Genomic DNA, 769 nt, shown 5'->3' with positions numbered 1-769 from the left:
TTTCATGCACAGAATTATTTAAGATATTATATATAAGATTACCTTCAGGCTATGTGTATAAGGTGTATATGAAACATAAATGAATGTCATGGTTAGACTTGGGTCCCATCTCCAAGTTTTCTCATTACACATGTGCAAATATTCCAAAATCCCCCCAACCCCCCCCCCCCCCAGAAATCCAAAACAGTTTTGATCCAAAGCATTTTGGATAAGGGAGAGACATCCTGTAGAGACAAGATGGAAGCAGAACTATACATGAATATCAAAATTAGATTTCAGATGGCTTAAATGGAACTGTAATATAAGCAGCAGGAGAAGTACAAGAGAGGTGAAATATTCAAAGATTCATGGGGGAAATAGTAGAAAAGTGGCTGGCTGATTATGATATGAAGCCACCTTACCCTTTTGAAACATTTGGTGGGAGTGGACCTGGGAATGAATTTAGCTTCTCTTGAGCCGAACTGCTTTTCATCAGTCCATGCATCATGCACCTGATCCTGTTCCTACATTGGAACCTGCATTTCCTCAAAGGAACCAAATACAAATGTTTTTGCATGTAAAAGTAAGTGGTTGATGACATGAATCCAGAAACTTTGGTAGAAGCAGCTTTGTGCTAGAGTCCAATAAACAGTCAGCTGTTGTTATAAACAGGATAAAACTGTCACGAATATGACTCATGCATCATTGCTCCCTTTGTAGGCAGGGAGAGAATGCAACAAGTGGTCCAATAACTGAACTCATTAAAGAGCCAATTCACCTCCCACAGGAG

This window comes from Sceloporus occidentalis, unplaced genomic scaffold, assembly GCF_023333645.1.
Source record: "Sceloporus occidentalis isolate IW3139 unplaced genomic scaffold, rSceOcc1.0.p SCAF_4, whole genome shotgun sequence".
In the NCBI taxonomy this organism is placed as follows: domain Eukaryota; kingdom Metazoa; phylum Chordata; class Lepidosauria; order Squamata; family Phrynosomatidae; genus Sceloporus; species Sceloporus occidentalis.
Note: the sequence above shows the minus strand (reverse complement) of the source record.